This window comes from Sus scrofa, chromosome 2 (genome assembly GCF_000003025.6).
Source record: "Sus scrofa isolate TJ Tabasco breed Duroc chromosome 2, Sscrofa11.1, whole genome shotgun sequence".
NCBI classification, from domain to species: domain Eukaryota; kingdom Metazoa; phylum Chordata; class Mammalia; order Artiodactyla; family Suidae; genus Sus; species Sus scrofa.
Genome location: NC_010444.4, coordinates 100,982,029 through 101,007,259, shown reverse-complemented (window position 1 = coordinate 101,007,259; position 25,231 = coordinate 100,982,029). Strand labels below are relative to the sequence as shown.

The 25,231-nt window shown below is 36.3% G+C and overlaps 1 protein-coding gene across 5 annotated transcripts in view; it reads left to right on the top strand.

Annotated features, from left to right (window-relative positions):
* KIAA0825 (KIAA0825 ortholog) overlaps positions 1–25,231 on the top strand; it is a 356,819-nt gene that overhangs the window by 284,724 nt on the left and 46,864 nt on the right. The window lies entirely within an intron of this gene.

Below are 25,231 nucleotides of genomic sequence, written 5' to 3'. Positions count from 1 at the left end.
AAATTCCTTATTCTGTTATCTGTAAGTTTTTAATAATTAATATACTGAAGTTTGATCCTCCAGGTCAGTCCACATTTTTTGATAGGCAAACTTGATCTTTTCTAGAGGATTATAGTATTTTGAGTAAGCTCATAATTTAAATTAGAAGGGAGTTAAAATTTTAGATAGACATGTGAAAAGAGAGAAGAAAAAAGACAGATTTATGAAAAATAGGAAAGAAAATATGAGAGAAATACAAAGTAGGGCAAAATACAAAGTGGCTTTATTTCCCTTCCCAAAATATTTACATTTATTGAAAAAAAAACTTTCATAGATTATTAGTTTATGTAGGTTCCCTCAGTCTTTAATATTAAACTAATGTTTTAAATAAGAATGCTAGGCTCTCCACTCAATCTTTAGTTTCTTTCCCCTTAAACTGAAATCTTTCTATTTCTGCTCATACTTATTTTTGTATCATTCCAGTGAATCTCCAATTTACAATTAAGGTGTTTGAGGGTTTTTTTTGTAAGTCATTAAAAGTTAAAGTATCTTTTTTTTTTTTAAAAAAAAGGGGGGGAATATTATTCTTGCAGTAATGTTTCACTAAATTAGAAATACTCAAACCAACCCTCAAAACCCTACTTGGCCCATTTTTAGTAAAACAATCAAACTAGTATTTTAAGGTAACATCAATATTTCCAATATTCTGAATTTCAAAGTCTGCTGGCAGGCTCCTTATTGAAGCACAGATGTCAGACAGGTGAGAAAAGCTTTACTTTCATTGCTTTTTCTTTCTTTTTGAACAGAAACCTGAAATTTCCCTTTGTGCACCCCCTCATTTAGTCACCATTTGCCTCCTTCGGTCACACTTCCTGGTTTTTACATGTCTTCCTTACTGAGGGCTTTACATAAATAATGTGGCTGGTCCTCAGTGGGAATCCTCTTGGGTCTGGGATGGTCTGTATCACCAGAATGAAGGCCAACAAGTATATTTCCTCACTGTTGAGATTTCCAAGGGGGCCCAATAAATAGCATTCCTCTTCCCCACCTGGGCTGCGAACAATTGAGAAATACAATAGTGTATTAGATGCAACCAAAAATCTCCTCTTTGCTCTGAGAGACCAGAATGGAAGAGGCAGGTTTCTGAACCATACGCTGAACACAAATCTGGCCGTGTGCTCCCCTGTCCAAAGCCTTCATAGAAGCCCTGTTTCCTAGAGGATCCCATCCTGAGGTCTTCCCAATACATGTAACATCAGCCAGTCTGAATACCTTTCTTTCTTCACCTCACAGCTTGGTTTCTTTGTAGACTTTGAAGTTTTTACCCAGACTAGAAAACAAATTGCTTTCGCCATCCTCCCTCTGCAATCACTTTTCCCTCTGCTCTGATGCTGCCATTTTTCTGCTCAAATCTGTTCATCCCTCAGGGCCATTTCACAGGGGATAAGCGCCCACCCCCAGACTTTTGGCATTTTTCCAGGGTTTGTCTAATTATTTGGGCATCTCTCTTTGATAGGAATTTGTCACATTTTGGGATGATTATTTTTTGCTTGTTCCTTTCCCTTCTCCAGAGAAGGGACCATGTCTTACTCATCATTATATTTCTAGGTCTAGCTCAGTATCTGGCACATAACACTAAACAAATTTGTTGTAATAAGATTCTATTTCTTATTATCCAACATTAATGATGTTGACATACACAAACATTTCCCCAAACCAGTCATTGTCAGGCTGGGTACAGTCTCAGTAATTAATAACATCTGTTTTTGTTTTTTTTTTTCCTCAACACTTCTAATCTGATATTTAAGTGGCAGAAAAAAATTTTCATCTGGGCTTGTCAAACCCCACATTCTTTCTGTTCCACCTCTGGCTTCCTGTAATAAATGGCCTTGCAATGCAAATACTTCCATATTCTATATGGAAAGATCACCCTTACTGCACCAATTCCCTTTTCTCAGGAAAGAAATCTATGTTGGTGAAAGAAAGAAAGAAAGAAAAGGAAGGAAGGAAGGAAGAAAACTAACCTGGGCAATTGGGAAACTCACTAGGTAAATATTAAAAGAAACAGCTATAAAGCCAAATGCAACTTTAAAACAATAAATAACACAAGGCAGGATATCGAACAATATTTGCCATGCCTGTAGCCACTCTTGTTCTTAGTCTAATTTTCTTTCTTAGTTTATGTTCTTTCATTACACTGTGAGTTAGACTTCTATACATTACTCCACACTTAATAAAGATATTTCATTTTTCCTGGTGTGCTTCCAGAGACCTAGCATGCAGTGAAGGTTTTATAGTCCTGTGCAGTACAGCAGATGTCATTCCATTTGCCTAAGTCCTGCTGACATTTGGAGATGTGGATTAATTGAGCTACAGAATGAAATTTAATTAAAATTAAATACAGACTTGGCCATTGTATCTGTTCATTTCCTGCACTCTAGTGTGTGTATTTGCAGGCAGCGCCATAGTTAATTTGTTTAATCAGGATGCTCTGTGGGGGAAGCTGCACTTTGTTTTATGCTGAAAGACTGAAGGTGTGGTGGATGCCAGGTTGGATTTCATTACACACAATGCGAGCTGTGTAAATGATGCTACTGATGAGCCTTGGAGGGCTACCTGAGGGAGCAAGGTGGCTCCCTATGAACCTGTAGATAGACCACTTGTCAAGGTTTAGGGATGGCTTTTAAATGGACATTACAGGACCACAGGAATCTCATCTATTACCCATTAACATGTAGCCACAGTATTTGTTCATTCAGACATTCATTTATCCATTCATTCAACCAAACTTTTTTGATTACCAACTGTGTGTTAGGTCCTAAATTTAAGGTAGGCAGTGTATTTAATGATAATCATCTTCTTTCTGCCAGTAAACCCAGTGGGGGAAGTTTGGCATTTCTTGAGGATACAGTTTTTAGAGCAAGAGAATATAAGATATTTGAATGTCATTCCAAAGTAAGGAGAAACTGTACTACTTTAGGTTATGATGAGATTGCATAAGGGTGAGTAGGTAAGTCGCACCCTTTTTTGAGATCCATTTCAAAGGCTACCTCATTCTCGGGGCCTTTCCTGATTGATGCAGTGGGAAATGAGCACTATTCCAACAACTATGAGCACTATTCCAACAACTATCCAATGTACCAAGGAGCTCTTTATGTTTTATCCATATATCTGTCTATCCCCTTTTCTAGATTATAAACTTTTTGTCAACTTCTTTTTAATCTTGAAAAGTGCTTAAGCTAGTACATCATATGCACAGTGCACGCAATGACTACCTTTTTTTTCTTTAATTGAAGTGTAGTTGCTTTACAATGTTGTGTTAAATATTGTAATATTGTGTTAGTTTCAGGTGTATAGCATAGTGATTTATTATTTTTGCAGATTATATTCCACTATAGGTTATTACAAAATAATGGGTATAATTCCCTGGGCTAGTCAGTAAATCCTTGTTTCTTATCTAGTTTATGTATAATAGTTTGTATCTGTTAATCCCATACTCCTAATTTGTGTCCCCACCCCAAAGACTTTTTTTCCTTTTTTTTTTAGGGCTGCACCTGCGGCATATGGAAGTTCTCGGGCTAGGGGTTGAATCAGAGCTGCAGCTTCCAGCCTATACCACAGCAACACTGGATCCAAGCCATGTCTGCAACCTACATGGCAGCTTGCAGCAACACCGGATCCTTTAACTCACCAAGCAAGGCCAGGGATTGAACCCACAACCTCATGGATACTAGTCAGATTCTTAACCTTCTGAGTTACGACAGAAACTTCAAAGACTACTTTTTAAATGTGTCATCAAGCATGTGTATTCCTGGGTGGTGGATCTTTGCTCTCATAGTGGTCTAACATCACTTCCTCCTTTTTGAGACAACAGTCCCCTGCCTCCCATGGCTATGTACCTCATGTAAAGGTGAGCGAGCTGAAGGCTGAAGGCTCTGCATGGCCACTGTGATTAACTCAGAAATGGACTTATGATCCACAACAGCCTAATCAGGGCCAATAATATTAAATTCCAAGGCTTTGAGTTCTCTTCAGTTGTACACAAAAAGAGGTGACCCACAAAAGTTATCCTTTAGCTTTGCACTCGAACAGAATAAACTGACAAATCCTCATACATTCTTTTCTCCCCGGCATTTCTGTGACTAAAAGGGTCATGAAGAATCATCCAACAATTTCTAAGCGTGAGAAAGATAGCTCGGTCACTCATACTGATAATCAACCGTAGGTTTTACAAAAACCCTAAAAAGGAAATGCCACAACCCTATTCTATTCTATTTGCCAATGTTAACTAATCTTACCACCTAGAAATTGTTCTTTACCTTCCTATTGTACATGAAAATTGTGAGTTTTTATGACTAAAGTAAGATTTGTCCCAATTGAGCTATGTTGCTTCTAGCTATAGACTCAAATTGGCTCAATAAATGGGCACACCATGTTTTTCTGGCACATTTTTTTCTATTCTAAGCCAAATACACCTATTTTATATAGGCAACATTCTATTCATCCTTGGAATTATGGCAAAGTAAGCCTAACGTATTTCCTTGCATATCTTTTGTGAACTTAAGCCTGCTTTTTTCTTATCTTCATTTTCCATAAATGTGATGATGTTGATGGATAAGGAAATAGTCAAAAAGAAAAAACAGTTGTTCCCTGGTGGCCTAGTGGTCAAGGATTTGGTGTTGTCACTGCTATGGCTCAGGTTACTGCTGTGGGTCGGGTTGGATCCCTGGCTGGCCATGGCCCAAAAAAGGAGAAAAAATAAGAAAATGTATGTTGTGTTTTTAGCTCTCAGGAAAGAGACTGATTTGGGTTATTGAACTATGGAGTCTTTGAGAGAAACACCCATGTTTACTTCATCAGCATCATAACCAGCATCATCTAGCAGTTACATAGCATGGGATAGAGACTCAATAAATATTTGTTGAATGAACAAATGAATGAGAATATAAGAGCAGGTTTTTGTTAATTTTAGACTTTATTTATTCAATAGATATTTATTGAGTATCTACCATATATATGGCACTGTGCTATGGATTTTGAGGGCTAAATGAGTGGTCCTCAGTAAGTTTACACTAGAGAAGGAAAAATCAAATTTTCACAAGTGTAGCTAGAAAACAATTTATACCATAAGAGGCATAAATAAAGTGTAACAGGAAAAAAAATGCTTACTGAGAAATTGTGTGCCACTTATTCCTCAGAGTGCTTCTTCTTTTTTAAGATTGGGTTTCTGGGGAGTTCCCGTTGTGGCACAGTGGAAACAAATTCTCATAGTATTCATGAGGATGTTGGTTTTATCCCTGGCCTCGCTCAGTGGGTTAAGGATCTGGTGTTGCCATGAGCTGTGGTATAGGTTGCAGATGCGGCTTGGATCCTGTGTTACTGTGGCTGTGGTGTAGGCTGGCAACTGTAGCTCTGATTTGACCCCTAGCCTGGGAACCTCCATATGCCATGGGTGCATTTAAAAAAAAAAAAAAAAAGATTGGGCTCCTGATATATATCTGTGCATGTGTGGCTAAATAGAGAGGCAAGTCATTTCTTTTCTCTAGAATGTATCTTAAAGATTTTCCTTTGATATGGGCTGCAGCTGCTATCAAAGTCTCATTTGGCCCAATGCCTTTGGTCAAAAAGAGTCACCGTGTTTCTGTTTGTGACACAGCAGACCAGTCTGTGGCTGTTGTGGGTTCTGAGTAGTCAACAGTTTGGCCACATTTTTGACATTGTACTTCAGTGCTCCTTTATAGAGTTGCCCCTCCCCCTTTCCTTGTGGTTGCCCCACTTGATTTAAAGTGTATGAAGCAGATGCTTGAGTGTTCTCTTGCCATCCATTCCCTATACCCATCTCGCTCCAAGGAGTTGTGTTGTCATAGCATAAGTTCAATGCTAGCGGACTGGCTACTTTCCAATATTGTATGTTTGGCAATCCGGTCACCCAGGAAATGTACTTTGTAGTAGTATTCATAACTCACATTTTCTAAAGCAGTCTAAGGGAAGTCCAAGGGTTGTTCCTAAAAATTTGCCTGATATATGAAATCAGTGCAAGATGACGGGGTATTTATGAGTAAATCTTAGGAAATTGTCGAGCTTATGGTGGCAGATACAAGTTTTCTAGAATTCTGATTTTGCTTGAATGTTTGGATTTTATCATTGACAACAAATATTGTCAGTTGCTTTCCTTGAAAGAAAGAAATTGTCATTTTTGGAGGTCAAAATTCTTGAATATTGGCAATTTCATATAGTTTAATGTATAGAATAAAATATGTGTGTGTCTGTGTGTGTGAGTATAAAGAATCATGTCATATAGGAGTTCCCGTCATGGCTCAGCAGAAACAAATCTGACTGGCATTCATGAGGATGCAGGTTCAATATTTGGCCTCATTCAGTGGGTTAAGGGATCCAGCATTGCTGTGAGCTGTGGTTAGGTTGCAGATGCGGCTCGGATCTCAGGTTGCTGTGGCTATGACCCCTAGCCTGGGAACCTCCATATGCCGTGGGGGTGGCCCTAAAAAGCAAAAAAAAAAAAAGAATCATGCCATATAAATGGTGTAGATCTAAGGGAATCTAAGGAGATATAAAATGAGTACACAATCAGCCATGCCAAACATGTTTCTCATGTTTCTTTCTAGATTTCTAAAGCACTTAGAACTCAACAGGACAGCTTCGGGCATCACATATAGCTCGGCAATAATGTTTCTATCCCAAGGTGGCATATGTCCACTGGGAACCCCTTCTGGTATGTCTTACAACACCTGTATTTGGAGAACGTAGTAACTCTAGACTAGGTCTGGGATGGAGTCCTCATACAGCCGCAGGAAAGAGAGCAGGCTGTGTCTCTCTCTGAGCAGAAATAATGCTCTCTTGCTTACATTCTCGCTCTCCCTTGGAAAACCCTTCATCTTTATTTCCATCATTCTTTATTAAAAATCAAGTCAAAATTCCACATTCATCAAGAAATCTACTCTTGGGAATTCCCATTGTGGTTCAGCAGATTAAGAACATGTCTGTTAGCCATGAGGATGCGGGTTTGATCTCTGGCCTCGCTCAATGGGTTAAGGATCTGAAGCTGCCGGGAGCTCTCGTGTAGGTAGCAGACATAGCTCAGATCTGGCATTGCTGTGGCTGTGGCATAGGTTGGCAGCTGCAGCTCTGATTTGACCCCTAGCCTGGGAACTTCCATATGCCACGGGTGCACCCCTTAAAAAAAAAAAAAAAAAAGGCAAATAAAATAAAAATACAGTTATATATTAAAAAAAGGAAATCTGGAGTTCCTGTCATGGAGCAGCAGAAACGAATCTGACGAGGAACCATGGGTTGCAGGTTCAATCTCTGGCCTTGCTCAGTGGGTTAAAGATCCAGCATTGCCGTGAGCTGTGGTGTAGGTCACAGATGCAGCTCGGATCCCACGTTGCTGTGGCTCTGGCATAGGCCGGCAGGAACAGCTCTAATTAGACCCCTAGCCTGGTAACCTCCACATGCCTCGGGTGCGACCCTGAAAAGACAAAAAAGACAAAAGACAAGAAAAAAAAAAAAAAAACTACTTATTTATCCCTTTCTAGTCTCTTTATTTTGTTTCCACATCTTTCTTTTCTTTATCCCTTCATTAATTTTTAAATGTTCCTTTACTGTTATTTACATACTTGTAATTATTCTGAGCAGTTTTGTGCATGTTTGCAGCCCAGACTACTCCCCTTGCAGCTCATTCTTTTCTTTCTCTTTTACTTCCAAAATCATTACTATAGATTGAGCAAATTGTAGCTACTTCACAATTAATCAGATTTCTTTTAATTCTTTCTAGTCATACATCCATTTGTTCAAAGATAAGGCATTATGTTTGTCACTGGGGTTATAATTGTGAGCAAGAGAAGCATGGTCCCTGTCCTCATGCAGCATGTGGTCTAGTGGTGGGGAAGACATACAATTAAACATTAAGTGTGGTAAGTGCTATAAAAAAGGATACAAAGATCAGAAAATGGACTTTCCAATTATCTGAAGCAGAAATAGTTAGATAAGAAAAAGTAGACAGTGTGTAAGGAATTGTTCCAGTTGCATTTCAGGAATTGAGGATGTTCCCTGTGACCAGAGGTAAGTTGTAAGAGAGGGAGGTGGTAAGAAGAAGGATCACTTTGAGACTGAGGCTCAGTTTTAAATGTCACATAAGATTCGTTAAGGAATTTCAGTGTTATCCTAACAATAATAAGAAAAAAATATGAAAAATTTTAAAGGTGAGAATGGCATGATAGTGTTTGGATAGTGTTTGTAATATTTGTAACTAGCTTTTTTTTTTTTTTTTTTGGTCTTTTGTCTTTTTAAGGCTGTACCTGCAGCATATGGAAATTCCCAGAATAGGGGTTGAACCTCAGCTGCAGCTGCCCGCCTACACCACAGCCACAGCAATGCCAGATCCTTAACCCACTGAGTGAGGCCAGGGATTGAGCCACGTACTCATGGATACCAGTTGGGTTCATTAACTGCTGAACCATAATGGGAACTCCTATAACTAGCTGTTTTTTAATTATTGAGGAAGTAGGAGTTCCCATTATGGCTCAGCCGGTTCAGAATCCAACATAGTGTCCATGAGGATGCAGGTTCGATCCCCGGCCTTGCTCACTGGGTTAAGGATCCAGCGTTGCTGTGAGCTGTGGTGTAGGTTGCAGATGTGGCTTGGATCTGACATGGTTGTGGCTGTGGTGTAGTCTGATAGCTGCAACCCCAATTAGACTCCTAGCCCGGGAACTTGCATATGCTACAGGTGTGGCCCTAAAAAGAAAAAGAAAGAAAAGAAAAGAAAAAAAGAAAAGAAAAGAAAGAAAAAAGTAGCACATATCACAACCTAAAAGGGCTCCTGAAAGGCAATCACAATGAACACCTCTTATGCAGTTTTGCAAAGAATTTCAGTCTATGCATATACATGCATATATATGTATACACATCCTTTTTTACACAAATAAGAGCACCTTATACAAACTGTTCCTACCTTACTTTTTCCTGTTGAAAATATAAAACAGAGATTTTTCCATACAACCTCAAGATTGATCTTGTTCTTTTTTACCACAGCCTAATATTCCAGCATGTTTTTCTATAAATTGTTTAATCAAAATTCAGTTGATAAATACGTTATCTCACTTATTGTAAAACTTGCTACAATAAACATTTTTGTTTATCTACTTTGCATACCCACTGATAGTATATGATAGGGTTTATTTTTCCCACATGCTCAAATTTAAAAATTTTTCTCAATCTTATCAAATGATATCTAATTTTGATTTGCATTTCCTTTACAATGAGTGCGATTAAGCATCTTTTCAGCTGATTAAATCCCATTTATTTTTATGCACACTGGCTGCTTTTGTCCTTTACCCATACTTCCTTTAGATATTTATTTATGAGCTTCTTATTGATTAGCAACATTAACTCTTTGCTATACATATTGCAAATATTTTTCCAAGTTTATGATTTATCTCCAATTTTAGTTAGGAATTTTTTCCTGAGATTTTTTTTTTAATTATGTAATCATAAGTTCAATCATTTCCCTTATCAATTTTGATTTTGAAAGGACACAATGCTGATATAAATACCTCGTACTAAAGACTGAGAAGTGGGAAGAAAACTGGAAGAGGGTGAGGTCTTTGAAGGAATGAGAAGTTATATTTGGGAGAGTAATTGAATGTTGAGAGATGTGAGCCTGTATGAACTACTAACTGGTGCTCAGGAGGATAAAATTGCACTAGGGTTATTAAGCAAAAGCAGCTACAGACAGCTACAGAGCAAAACAAAACCATGAGAAAGCAATATTAAGTGTTAATATGGGCAGGCAATTAGGATGATTTATATGAAAATGCTTTTTTAGCAATCTCTTTGGATTATTTAATTATATTTATATCTGTTCTGTTTAGGCTGTGTAGAACTTTACTGCATGGGTGGCCAGTTCTACTGTGGTCCTTGCTTTCTTTTCCCATAAATCTACCAACATTAACTACTATGTATAGTTAACCTTTCCCAATTCAACTGGGTTATTCTACTCTTTTCCACAGAATAAATGCTTATGTGAAACATCTCCGATCAGAATTTTGTTTCATACTTCTTAAGAATTACAACTGCATTCTTATGTACCTAGTCAATGACATGATGGAGAATTATGTTATTTTAAAACTAAATTGTGCTATTGTCAAATATCCTACCCAGCATTATTTTTAGACAAAATAGGAAAAATGGATCATAATTAAAACAAAACTAAAACATTTTACTTAACTTGAAAATGGAAGCTTGGATTTTTAATGTTTTGATTTTATACTAAAAATACTTCTTGAATTCTCACTGTTGGTTTCCTTTGCAAAATTGCCTATTGAAACTCCTTTTACATGGATGAGTGCCAAATCATACCTGCTTAATGCTGTTGAGTTCTCTTGCTGTAATTGAAATCATGTTAAAGGCAGGTATAGTACTAATATGAACTACAAACACATCTTCATTCAAGGAGAGAGGTTTGCAGTAAGCAGCAAAGACCAAATTAACTGTCTTTCTTGTTCTATACTGTATTTCTGTCAACAAGAAATGTACTGATGTTGAATGTACCCTGACTTCAGAAATCTATAATTAGAAATCAGAGACCTCAAGAACTCTTTTGGAAAGACTTTTAAACCTGGACAACTCCCTGCTGTTATAAAGACTGACAATGCTTCTGAAGTGTAACACGGAGATTTTATATAAGACCGTTCTTCCTAGAACCTGTTTTATATAAGAACATACTTAAAAGGCTAATTTCTTTTCTCCTTTTTGCACTGCAATCCACAAAGTGTGACTAATAATAGATTTAAATTTGCTAAGTGCATTCACTCCTTTGTGCCATCATAAAGAGAATCTATTACTGTAAAATTGAGGCTTAGTTCCAAATTGCGCCATTATGAAGTTTTCTTCCAGCAATGTTTTGTCTCTAATACACTTCCCTCATTGTAATTCTATTGCAAACCTGATGTCTAGCATCAAGTCTCACAATAATTATTTTAAATTGCTACTAGGAACAGTAGTCCTAGTGGGATATATTACTACCATTCTAACAAGATGAATTTCAATGCACTTGTAACCATATGATAGTATATTATGAAAGAAAGAAAATCTTTGAGTTTTATATCTACAGACATGTATATAACACAAAAAAATTATAAACTTCAAAATACTTTATATTGAACTTGTATTGAAACTAATTATGAGTCAAATTATGAACAAATTAGGCTATCTAACTACATGGCCCATTACTAGCATGCTGAGTGACTTGAAATGAATAAATAATTACAAATATAAAAATAATAGTAATGCTACTATTTTGAATAATTATGCATGGTAATAAATTTGTATGATAGATTATAAAGATAATATAAATTAGATTACCATAGAAGAAAGGCACCAGTAAACTATGAAAAATGAAGCTGACATAAAACTTTATTCTTAATCTTTCCCAAGGTTTAGGGGTCATTTAAATAAATGAACTACCCAAAAACCGTGTTTAAAGATAATTTATTGTATATTAGAAACTTCAAAAAAGTCATGTTCATCAGTCTTAATCACTAAGTCACTAGTTTTCAAATATATTATAGATGGGCATAGTACTAGCAATCAACATGGAAAGCACTGGAAAACATTTGAGTCATGCTGAAATTTGAATTTGGGGCATAACAGAATTATTGTGAAGAAATACTAGAGCCAAGCTTCTGTTATAGACAAAATGATTATAACTGATTGTCTGAGATCAAAAGATAATTCAATCTTAATAATTTAAATAAGTTGGCACATAATATTTAGAAGAAACTTGAGGTATCAATTCTGTATCTGCAGGAGTTCTTTTTAAAAAATGTTCACATACACCCCAAATTAAAATCACTTAGCTACCAAATGAAATTTAAAGTTACTCCCTGGGGTCAATCAAATGGGAAAAGTAAATCTGCTTACTTAACCAAAAAGGGTCAGTTGAATTTATACTTATTTTAAATGATAATGGAAGAGTTCTCTTTTGGCACAGTGAGTTCAAGGACCAGCCCTGTCACTGCATCGGCTTGGTATGGGTTTGATCTTTGGCCTGGGAACACTATATTACTTGCCAGCCAGATTGGAGCTACCAGCTGAGGAAAGAAGGATTATACCAAAATGGGTGCATAGGCTTCTATTTGCAATAAAGTGGATCACTGTTACACAATAACAACCATTCATTCCGCTGCATTTCCAGCATAAAGAAAAATCTAGAAATACATCAGGTTGCATGGGAATTACCTTTTAGAAACCTTTCTTAGAAACATAGCTTTCTAAGAAAGGTATGTTCTCATTATTAAGTTACTTCTCATTTTTTTTGACATTGTTTTGTAGATTAGTTGCAATTGCTTTTCAGTGATCTAAACCTGAAATCACTTATTGTTGACTGGGAAACTGTTATCTGTCAATAGATGTGTCATTATCTTTGCATTTACTCAGATATTTACATTTACTCCTTTATATATAGCTTACATTAACTGAAATATACTATGATGCTTCTGGACCTCATTCCCGAGGCAGAAATGTCCATTGTTTTTGTCATAGATTATTCTCCAAGTGGCCAAGTATAATTGCATTGTTATATTGGCAAATGACTCCATAGAACTAAGTATAAGATTTCACTGCACACTTTCAGTTTTGGGGGAAAAAAGTCCAAGTTAATAGAAACATGATTAGAAACAGAAGGTATCTTGGCTCTCAATTTGGTTAATAAAAAAATTTTAAAAGGCATAAACCTTTTACAGTTTTCCACCAATACCTTGAATTAAACTCCTTTTTTTAAATCTTTTTTTAAAATTGAAGTATAGTTCATTTACAATGTTGTGTTAGTTTCAGGAGTACAGCAATATGATTCAGTTATGCTTAGATATATACATACCTATTTTTGGTGAGCTCCAAATAGAACAAATTTTCTAGAAGAACATGTTAAATTAATGGTTCTCCAAGAGCATGACTGAAAAGTATGCTGACCCTGTGCTTATCAGTGCCTTTTGTGGTCAGTAGTGATTTTTAAAGGATGATAAAGCTGTTATTTTGACATCATACAGTTGTTCCCAATCCCCTACATTTCTCAACCAGAGAATTTTGAATTAACTCCTTGAATACTGTGTTGCATACTCACCAACAACTCATTTCATGATTGGAATTTATTCTCCCAGCCTCTATATGAAATGACTTTAGGGAGTTATATAAATATGTTGAAGATCTTCAGAAGGAAGCCCATTCCGATTAGCTAAAATCCAAAAATCTTAAAGGACTAAGAATATCATATGCTTCCAGGTTTTCTGAACTTGCATGATCATGAGTTCCCTGGATCACTTGTTACACTATAGATTCCCATGGCCCTTCTCAAGCAGTTTTGTCTACAGAAACCTGGGATAGGGACTAAGAATATCAAATCCAACTTTATGTATTTGAGGCAATTGGAAGTAAAAAAAAAAAAAATTCAAGAGTTTGGGATAAGATTAACTTGCTTTTGAGTACTCAGCAAGTTGATGACATAAATCTAAATGGAACCCAATCCTCTCTCTCACCTCATCCTGTTTCTGTTTTTGTGTGCGATTAGGGTATTTTGGTTCAAAATAGGTTTCCTTTTTTTAAAAGACAAGTTAGCTAGGCATAGCATGTGTCTGAAGTGATGCGTTTGATTGACAATGGATAAAAATAGTTGTTTTCTGTTGCCTAGAAGTGCATGGTAAAGAGAGCATAAACCTGGAAAGGACCCCAAGGTTTCTAGTTTAGCATACCACTTGCTAGCAAGCACTACCCCTAATGTCTCTTAGATGGAGGATTTATTAATTTCTCAAGGAAAGGCATTTTTTTAACTGCCCCTGTTAATCTATCCCAGTGCTTAGTATAGAAATAATCATAATTCGCACAATTTTCATAGTTATCATGTGCGTCCCTTTCCTTTCTTTTTCCTTGTTAGAAACAAAATATGGCATTTTAAACTTATTTGAATATTCCTCCAATTCATAAAGCAATTACATTGAACAATATATATACATATAGATAACGTTTGTTATTACAGAGAGATGAATATTAACTTCTTAAAAAGCAAACACAAGCTGAAGATGTACAGTAGTGGTTCATACCTTTTTTTGAAACAAGAACTCCTGAAGTTCTAAGAAAAGAAATCTGCCTAGAAACATGTAACATATGCATATAACCCCAAAATTTGTACAGGCTTTCAAGAAGTCAGGGACCCTGGCTTAATAAACACAAATGTGGTAGGAAGAAACCATCCCTGAAATACTAGAGTTTAGTACATTTCCTCATACATTAAAAAGGCAAATCAAAGCTCACATAGTATAAAGCTCTAATTCATTAATATTATTTTAAAAATCAGAAGATAAAATTGAACTATACTGATCATGTAATTATACTGTTAATCTCTGTAGCGTGAAAGTGAATGTTATATTTCACCTGAAAATAAGCACAAACTGATTTTTATTTTTCTTTAGTTTTTAACAAGGTTGAGCAATGAACTCATATTTTCTAATACTCTTGTGTAGAATATTCATCTACAGGGGAAAAAAAAGGAGTGATTATCCTTAACTACAACGGGAGTTAGTGATAAGACCATCCCATTGACTTCATAAGATTGTTCTTTGAAGGACTCAAATACCCAAATATAATGATAGAGAAGCATGAATAGGAAGGAGATGACTGTATTGAAGTGAAAAACGTGGAGTTCCTGTTGTGGCTCAGCAGTTAATGAAACTAACTAGTATTCATGAGGATGCAGGTTCGATCCCTGGCCATGCTCAGTGGGTTAAGGATCTGGCACTGCCCTGAGCTGTGGTGTAGGTCGCAGACGCAGCTCGCATCCCACGTTGCTGTGACTGTGGCATAGGCTGGCAGCTATAGCTCAGATTTGACCCCTAGCCTGGGAACTTCCATGTGCTGCAAGTGCAGCCCTAAAAAGGCAAAAACAAGCAAACAAACAAAAACAAACCTTGCATTAGCCCATGTCTAGGGATTATGCACATTACACCTCGTGTTTGCTTCCATCTGCCATTTCCTTCTTGGATCACCTATTTCTAAAAGAATTCATGTTTCAAAGCAACCCCAATACTTCTTGACTTGATCTTTTACTAAGAGAATTAAATCCAAGTCAAATACCCATGGTAAGGGGAAATCTTTATAGGCATGCTTTAATTCACAAAATTGACATATTTATGAAACTTTCTAGTCATGAGAAAAGCACTTCAGTCACTTCAGTCATGAGAAAAGCATACAACTTTAAGACATCTTATGAATAATCATTTCATAAAATGGAAAATGTTTACTGTCCCCACCCTTCTCTCACCATTGTGTTTTTCTCTTCTGTAATACTGAGCAACTAATTTTCTCACAACACCATTTCCCCATTGACAGGATTCTATTGGGCTGCACAGTGAAATCTCTACCTTCCACAGCTGCATCAAGTTGCCTCCTTTCCCTGCTGTTTAAGCATTCTACTCTTGGCAAGAATTTTCCTTAAGAGTTCAATCTCTGTAGATCTTCTTCATGCGTGGTATCTAGGATATGTGTTGAGTGTTCTTAAAAAGCTTGTGCATATAATACATCAAACTAGAATTGCTATAGTGATAGAAGCTCAATAGGAAAAATCCACCCTGCCCACCATCATGAAGCCTCTCTCACTTCCTATTTTATCATTCCCATGAGATATGAAGTCTTACAATCTTCTACCCCCTTTAATCAAATTCCATTATCATGAATAAATATTTATTAATACCTACTACCAGTTCAAAAGGATGAAAGATATGATCTAGTCCCTGTGCTGTCTAGTTGGGAAGTTAGGGCATGCAAAAAAAAAAAAAAATGGTTAATAGCAATATGAGGTAGCATAAACTAAGTGATACATGACACCCTCTAATTTATCTGTTCAACAAATCCAAATTTCCATACATTTATGTAGCTTAAAAGGAGATACATCTGTAATCCTTGCTTCACCATGTCTCTTCACTAAGACACTATGTGTCTTCTCACATAATGAAAAATAATGTGATAACATAGTGACATGTTACTGTCACTTCAGGCTGTTTCCATAGAGGCAGAGGAATCTCATGGGTACCATGATGGAATGAGATATAGAAGATGGATTCTAATCTGAGAAATGCCCCTGACATTTTATGTGACCTCAGCCAAGTGACTCAACCTCTCAGTTTAAGCTTTATCATCTGTGAAGTAAGCATAATTAAACTTGCCAACTGTTAAGAAGTCTAGATAAAGCCCATGAACTGTTTTGAAGATATAAACTGCTTGCTTTACTGTCATAAACAATGAGCAAAAAAAGAGGTTTTTAAAATTTAAATTTTTGAACAATCATTGCAAAGGATGCTAGTGTTGCCCTCTAGAGCCTAGTTGTAGGGACAGATTCGCACTGATCCATTACTCTCTCATTTGGTTATTTTGGTGACAAGAGCACTTGTCTTAAGATAAGTGAGTAAGATGAGGTATCAATCTCTGACCATGGAACAAAGTAAAACTAACTAGCTATCCTGGAATTGAAAGAATAATCTGTCTCATTACAACAATCAGTTAACCAACCGAGCTAATTGGATACCACATTGACAATAATGTATCAGAACATGGTTTGGCTTATTTTTACCAAAGCTTTCCCAAGATGTAATTTCAATAACCATAAAAAATTAGTATGAGTAATTAGAGCCAAGGACAATAAGCTAGAGATTATTAGATATCACTAACATCCAAGGGACTAACTCTTGCTGGCCTAGAGTCCTCAGCAGGCTCTTGACCGCCCTGAGAAAATGAAGTTTCAGAATGACAAGTGTAGTTAAACCCAAGGCCCTTTGGATGAGATGAGAAGGACTCTTGCATATCTCTTTGCTTACTAAGAGTCTATTGGCAAGAATTAGAAATTGTCCTGGCCTCTGTGTCCTTTGGAGGCTAATAAAGTGACATTGAAGATGCATTGTGCTACAGAAAACAGTCCTAAGTACTAAATAAAAAATGTCTCAACATTGAGCTCATAACTTTGCCTCTTGGGATTGATTATATCTTTCGGCTGAGAACATGAAGCAAGCCTTAATGAGGAACTGATACTAGGTGGGTCTGTTTCTGTAATTCTTAGTTCTTTGAACTTTCAGGCAAGGTTAATGTACTTGTTATTTCATGGAATAAAACAAAAATATATGATGTTGAAATATTCCCTTTCTAGAAATACGAGAGTAATAGAATCCTGCAGAGCTAACAAAGTAGCATGTAAATCTTAGGGTGTATACTTTCAGATTTCAAGTGGAATGAATGGCCTATTTGGCCCAAAGTAGGTAAACTTGAATTCTGTAAAGCTGAAATACTGGAAATTAGCTCCATGATGTATTAACTCAAATAATAATGTTCCTGACGTAAAAAAAAAGATGGAAATTAAACATCTAGTTATGAATACTGCGTCTGCACAATGTGCTGCATGCACCGCATGTGTTAGAATTTCTTCTCAGTTCTTTTTTTAATCTTTTATTCATAGCATTGCAGGTGATGAAAAATTTATGCCTTGAGTCTGGCATTGAAATTAAATGCAAAATGAAAACAGAAGCAGTTTATACTGACAGCTTAAATATCTTTATCTAGCATACGGTTGCACTATAAAAATCACTGGGTGACTTTTTAAATCTCCCACATGTAAAAAACCAAGAGTTGTACAATAATGAATAAAGTTATATATCTAACATATCAACAGAAAAGTTGTATTTTATTAGCACTCTTTGTTGATTTCATTTTGCTCTATTTTGCTGTTTTCTTGTTTAATCGGCACAGAGAGATGAACATAAGCTTTTAAAAATACTGCACAACTTAATTGTTGATGTTAGTTCCTCAGAGTGGCAGGAAACAATTGATTTTTGCAGTATGTTTAATGACTGTGATTTCTCTGATAGGTTTATGTCTTAAGCTGAATAGAAAACATTAATCTGCACCTAAGGTAGTTATGCTGTGGTAAGGTTAATTAATCAGGTGAATAAATTTGTTTGTCACTATATTAGTATGACTGATATTTTGGAAGAATGGCAATATTTACAATAATATCACAGTTAGTAAATATGTGAGTTTTCAATGTATTTCCTTCCTTAGAATAGTTGCAGGTAATTCTGTATACATTATTTTATTAGTTACAACTCTATCCACAAAATGAGGTTCCTTGTAAATGGTTTCTATTTTCTGGGGATGTCGGGTCTTTTGTCCTAGGCATATCTGTATATACTACGCTGCATTAAAATGTTCTCTGTGGCTTCTGTTGATGAACTGATGTGGAATCTCAGATAGTTAGCTCATAATTAAATTAATTAAGGAAAATAAATGCCTCTTACTTCTGTGAATAAGGAACAGAGGTTTAAAATACATTGTCTAGATATCTTTTATAAATTACAGATATATTCGTGAGAATTTGAAAAATAAGTATAGAGTTATTTAACATTTAAATAAGTAAAGCATAAAATTTAGAACTCTCTGCAGTTACATTAAGAACCAATACTAAACAACCACTTAGATTCCTTATTTAGAAGACTTCAGCACACAGCTTAAAATATTTTGCACTCAGCCTCTGATTTGTAGCTTTTTCCTGGATGTTTTATGTAAACATACTGTGTATAATTATGCAGATAATTTTATACAATGTTAATTGTGCTAAGAGTGCAGTGAAATTTGTTTAGTTCAGTAAGTCATTTACATTTTATTAATTTTAATAGCGTAAGATTACCAAGTTGACTTGAAATATCTATTATATTATGTTGTGTGAAGAGTTTGAATAGTTATATCTTCTTATCCTATGCAGAATATATTTATTACATCTTGTTATTGACAACCAGAAAAATCTTGAATTACTCATTATGAAAAATTAAAAAGCATTTTCAATGCATTTTTAGCTCTAACTTTAAATGTATTTAAAAAATGGTACTACAAAGCCTTAACAGGTCAGATAACAGATTTTAAAGTATGCAAATACTTGTTTTAGGCACATGAATGGTTGAGCTGGCCTGCATCTTTGAAATGCAGTGGATGAGATATATTACTTTTTTGCAGGTAACCTGTATCCCAAAAATTCATTTAATTAATTTATTCCTCTTTCATGTAGGAAGACTAATTCTAGGTGTTTAATCTAGGAAGCAAGTGAGTGTGCTTTTACATGTAAAGATAGCATCTGAAGCCACTCTCCAAATCAGCAAACTTCAGGTTCACGTTTCTTTCTTATTTCTTTCATCATGTACAGATTTAATATCATCAGGAGTAAATCTAAATTGTTTGCTTCTTTCCTCCTAATTCTTGAAGCAATGTAAAAGCCTAGAGAGGTTTGAAGTGACAGGATTACAAGCAGTCTTTTGCATACATGGCCTTTAGGGATAAGCGGCTACCTTGCATCTAATAAACAAGAAAGTGAATTCGTTGAATAATGAATTAAGTGGCATAAGTTGTGATAACAAGGAGCAAATGTAACTTCAGACGAATGGTATTTGCTTTGTGTGGGGTTATCTGAGAGGGCTGATGCTCCGCCAAGGGAGAGTGAAAAAAGGCTCATTATATTAAGATGTTCTTTTACAGAACACAGTCTAAAATGATCTTGCAGTTTTTTCCCCCGTTTGCTGAACTCCTTTGTGTGCTTCTATCAAATCAACCACCTCCACCAGGGGGATAACTAGGATTCTTTCAGTGTTGGTTTAAAATAAAAATTCCTAGTGAGTTTTAGATGGGTCACCCAACAATTAAATAGAGATGTCTAATTGGTTCATCCATATTAGGGTCAGCAGCTGGTTACAGAATAAAAGGTTGTGGTGCCCCATTGCATAGTTCTGAACCAAATTAAATTATTAATCTACTCTTTGCTTCAATGTAGCTTCACGGGGATTCCTAACCTGCCATGCTGAATAAAACAGAACGACTGCTTTACATTTTCATTATGGAAAATTATATTTTAAATTGCAAATGCTCTCCTATTTAACTTGCATTGCGTATCTCATTGGATATGTAGAGAAGTCTTCAACAGTCAATGCTTATAAGTTGTTTGGTTAATTTATAATTGTAGCTGGAATCTACAAAATCAACCAAAAAAGATGAATTGCATGCAGTACCATCTCTCCAGCCGGAACCAACTGGGCCATGAAAAACAAAGTTGAGACCTAGGGGCCACTATCTTTGACTTTTAAATTCAAAAGGTACAGGATTAAATAAGTATGTTATACTAGGCTTTGTAATCTAACATGAGCTTCAGGTTAATTCAACCAAGGATGCTAATGATAGTATGATAGCAATTCCTGCACAGCTCAGAGTCCTAATTTTTGTGACCTTTTGTAATTATTTTAATTATAGCCATTATTTAACTACTCTAAGTGACTATTAGCTTTGTGAAAAAAACACAGCTACATTCAGCTTGCTAATAAAGTGTCTAATAATATCTTAATAATTGCATTCCATTATCGATAGTGGGCACAATTACAACAAAGAATTACCATATTTTGGAGTTTCCTGGTGGCCTAGTGTGTTGAGGATCTAGCGTCATAATTGCTGTGGTGTGGGTTCAATCCCTGGCCTGGGAACTTCTGCATGCTGTGGACATGGCCAAAAAAAAAGAGAGAGAGAGAGAGAGAAAAAATTACTGTATTTTCTTAGCAATTATTTTGTGAGATGTTTTCTATCAACATTTTAATATATGCCTACTCTTCATTTTTAATTAACAATATTACATAATAAAGTTAGGAGTTCCATAGAGAACTAACTCTAAAAGCAAGTTGACCTTTAGAATGCAATATGATTTCTAAAGATAAATCTCTTAGTAATCACAACTGAATGGGAATTCCATTTTTGATGCATCACACTGGCTGAAGTTTGGTATTTCATTCATTGGTTTATTTGTGCATTTGGATACATGTATGTGTGAGCTGAATCTTTGGGAACACATACAAAGTCGAAGACCAATGAAGATTTTTTATAAATTAGAACTATTTTATAAATAATAAAGTTTATTTATTCATCAAAAACTTGTTTGGGGACACATACTATGTATCAAGTACTATTTGAGGAGCCATATGAACAAGAGGATATAAAGAAGATAAGGTCACTTCTATTGGGGAGTTTACATCCTAGCATAGGGAAAAAAGATCATGAACAAGTCAATAAATAAATTAGCAAGAAGAATAAAAGAGACGATGTATTGGAAAGAAAGCAAAATAGTATTCAAAGAGTGACCAAAAAAGGAGCTTCTTTAGATAGGGTTGTCAAGAAAGTCCGCTCTGAGAAGGAAGCCTTTTTGCTGAGATCATAGTCATGAGAAGATGTTCCAGGCAAAGAGAATAGAAAGTGCCAAAGCCCTGGGGTGGGAATGACCCTGGCCTGTATGAGAAATAGAAGCAAGGGCAACTTCATGGGCATGCAACCTGGGTGGTTCCATAGGTTTCCATGACTAGAAGTGTCCCACTTTAATGCTCTTCTGTTGTCATTAAAATTCATAGTGATTTTGTAACACAGGATCTTTCATTATTCCTCAAATTATGTAGCCAGTCCTGGAAAGAAAGCTAACATAGTTAGAGTGGGGTGTGTGTGTGTGTGTGTGTGTGTGTGTGTGTGTGTGTGTGTGTGTGTGTTGGAGGGGGGCGAGTGTACATAAAAAATAAGGCCAGAAAGTGATATTTCTGGGTATGTGTGATAATGGCATCAGTATAGTTTATGAAAGATTAGTTGCACTTTACAATAAAGCCATTTTTGTTTGGTATGTAGAAAACAGAAACACTATTTTTGATCTATATTTAGCCAAATCCTCACATACAGAAGATAAATTCCTCAAGGGTAATGTTGGTCTCTTCTGTGTATTGTGTACACTTCCCAGCACCGTGTCATTAGCTATTCCACAAATACTAATTGCAGCTAAAAGGAATTTGCCTTTTCTTTTAACCCACTGGGGCTTCCTTTGGGAAAAAAAAAAAAAAAAAAGGCATTTACTGTTCACATTTGGATTTTTGCTAGAATTCAAGAGTTCTAATTGCATTGTAGTACCAAATCTGCATGACCACTTACAATTAGGTCAAATCATATAAAATTACTGATATTCAACCATTTTTTTGACCTAGAAAATGGCGATTTCAGTGGTTCTTAGCAGATTGAAATGGCAGGTTTATTTTTTAAGGGAGTAAAACAGAAATCATACAAGCTCTTTCTAACCCCTGCCGGATTTATTTAACAGAGGGAAAAACAAGTAGCACATAGCTGTTCATTAGCGCACCGTGCGAGCCGTGCTGTCAGGTCTGCACCCATGGGCCTCCTTAGAGGTAAATCCACGTTGCAGCAGAGCCTTTCTGCCAGTCAGCAACTCCCCCCACTCTCCAATAATGGAGTCCATGGCTTGAGACTCACTTTCTACTGCATTCTGCGTTATAGCAAGTAAGTTGCTGGGAATTACTGTGTGAGTGGCCCAAGTCCATGCCATAGTTCAGAATTGCAACAGGTTACAGGGCTTTGGTCTGTTATTCGCTGATAAGCTTTCCTCTAGGCAAATCTATTTCCATTTGTTGATGGTCATGATGATTTAACCAGTGATTACTGTGTGCAACATTATGGGATCATGTGACAGAATCTGGCCAGCAAGGGTTTCTGTCATATCAGGATTTCTCCGATTAGGACAAAGATGTGATTTTATAATTCAAAGAAGGTAATGAGCCGAAGCATTCTAAAAAACCTTATAAGAAGCTTTTGTTACTTGCTTCTTAACTTTTTCTTTGGAAGGATTATTGGTTCTAAATAATTATTGTGAAGTTGCTTCTTACCTTCTACTCTTTTACTTGTTTAGCAGTACACTAAAATTTATTTATTTATGGTTCTTCCGCTTGTGTGATCCATTTCTTGCATTTTATTGCTTTTTTTGGCTTCTCAAAATAATCTACATTTTAGACCACACTTTGAACATTCTGAGCATATCTATACATTTTTTTAAGTCAGTAGTGGGATTATGAAATAAGGTCTTAGTAACCTAGCAAAAGTGAAAACTCCTAAGGTATTTTTGCCTTTGCATTTTCCCATTAACTATCCATGGCCTTCTACCAAAAGGTGACTACATATTATCTACTCAACTCCAGAACCCTGAGGTAGAAGCATGTGTTTGATTTTTTTCATATACTCAGGCTACACACAACCTCCAAATAAAAGTGATTAAAAATTCTAGCCAGGAGTTCCCATTGTGGCTGAGCAGGTTAAGGACCCAATATTGCTTCTGTGAGGATGCGGATTTGATCCCTGGCCTCACTCAGTGGGTTAAGGATGCAGTGTTGCCACAAACTGCAGTATAAGTTGCAGATTCACTCATATCTGTTGTTGCTGTGGCTGTGGTGTAGGCCACAGCCGCAGCTCTGATTCAAACCCTGGCCTGGGCACTTTCTTATGCCACAGGTACAGCCATAAGAAGAAACCAAAAAATTCCAATCATTGGATATTGAAGTCTGCAGTTTTCCTCCTAAACTTTACACTAGTATTAGAAACATCCTTCAAATGAATGAATAAATGTTCTCAACAGACAGTGATAGCAAAATAAGTTATTCATAGACCTTAGTACAGATATTTTAAAATACTGAGAGCAGGGACTCATAATCTGGGGTCTTGGGGAGTCAGGGAAGGCTTCCTTACATGTAACCTAAAATTACACCTATTTAAAAGTCTACACATGTCTCCTTTCTCTCTAGATCCATGCAGCCCTAGATAAAAGCCTGGCATACTTCAAGATTGCTTTCCACAGAGCACCATGCCCTTCCTGGCTTCTATTCCTTCCAGTTTTTTACTTTCCCAAAGAACTTGTTCTCTTCTCTGGTTACAGAGGACTTGTTTAAACCTTCCATGCTACTTTATTACCAACCAAAAGTTGCATGTTCTGACTGATTACATTGGGCGCATAAATCTTGGGAAAAATTGTAAATAACATGATAAAATTTCATGTTCAAAGACAAGTTTTAGAGGCACAGTACATTTAAGCGAAAGGAGTGAGTCTGTAATAGTGGAAATTTCAGTGACTATGGAAGGTGAATGGGAAATTTTGGGGCATTGGGGAGGTTTGAGTCAGGACCATTCAGGAGGTTCCCCTATATTCACTACATAGGAAACTGCACACATTTGCCACCATTTCTACCTCAAGACCTGATCTTATTTATACAATTATGAAAATGGGACAGTTTCCATCCTGGCTCAGTGGCTCAGTTAAGAACCCGACCATCAGCCATGAGGATGTGGGTTTGATCTCTGGCCTTGCTCAGTGAGTTAAGGATCTGGCATTGTCATGAGCTGTGGTATAGGTCACAGGCATGGCTTGTATCTAGTGTTGCTGTGGCTGTGGTATAGGCCAGCAGCTGCACCTCCTATTCGACCCCTAGCCTGGGAACTTCCATATGCCATCGGTGAGGCCCTAAAAAAAAAAAAAAAAAAGGAAAAGAATTATGATAAAAGGGGCAATAAAGATGGGGGAAATGATTAAGTGACAGAAAGAAGAGATATGGGAGAGAAGTAGAAATATGAACAAGAGGAAATGATCAAATTCCTTCTGAACTATTTCTGCCATTTATTAAAATGTCTGCTATATGTATGTGTTATAAGAGTGACCATTGTAATGACAAACTTCTACTAGAATAGTCCATGTACAAAGGGGACCATTACTGTGAAAATAAAGTAGTAATTATAGAATAGTTTCATCTTCAAGAGAATTTCTACAGAGTTTTATTTGCTTTCTTACTACATGCAACCCACCTGCCCTAGGCCTCCTTCCCGAAACCCAATTCAAGGTGTGGTAAATTAGGGAGCCCAGAGTGAAGGTGTAGAGGAAGACACTTGGTTTGCTCTAAAAGTTTGTCAGTGCTAACACTCCGTGACAAAAGATATATTTCAACCTCTTTCACAACACGGGGTGAAACTATCACTCTGGAAATCCCACTTCTAAGACTAGACACTTTGTACACACATAGGACATTGAGAAGATCTTGTCCACTTTGCCACTTAGGAAAATATTTTGTGGTACCTTTTCCTTCCAGAAGAAGGAAAGATAGCTTACTGTTATCATGATAACCTCATATTTTACTGTCCCATCAAAACAATAAAATGCTCCTGAAAATTGTTCCCAGGGTCTGTTTATATCTATATGGGAGAAAAATCTCATTGTTGAGCTGAAATGCCATTACCCTGGCATTATTCACTCAGATTCTCTAAAGCTTTGGCTTTCCAAACAGAAGACTGATTATATGTCTGAGTTGTGCAG